The sequence below is a fragment of the Atta colombica genome, unplaced genomic scaffold (genome assembly GCF_001594045.1).
Source record: "Atta colombica isolate Treedump-2 unplaced genomic scaffold, Acol1.0 scaffold275, whole genome shotgun sequence".
NCBI classification, from domain to species: Eukaryota; Metazoa; Arthropoda; class Insecta; order Hymenoptera; family Formicidae; genus Atta; species Atta colombica.
The window spans coordinates 579319-579596 of NW_017259376.1; positions in this window are offsets into that span (position 1 = coordinate 579319).

Sequence of the window (278 nt, forward strand, 5' to 3'; positions counted from 1 at the left end):
GATTTTATAGTTAGATTAATACGCTGTGTACCGTAAATGTCGGATGTTATATACGTTTGAGCAGCACGAAACCATTATAAATGCGACTGCGATTATATGATTTTATATAAAGCATACAATGGAATCCTTCAAATTTTTTTGAAAGATTTAGGAACTTTAATCTTTGAAATGTAGTAGGAAAAAAATATGTGTGTGTGTGTGTGTGTGTGTGTGTGTGTGTGTGTGTGTGTGTGTATAATTTATTTATTTTTATGAAATTGGAAGTAATATATGATAAA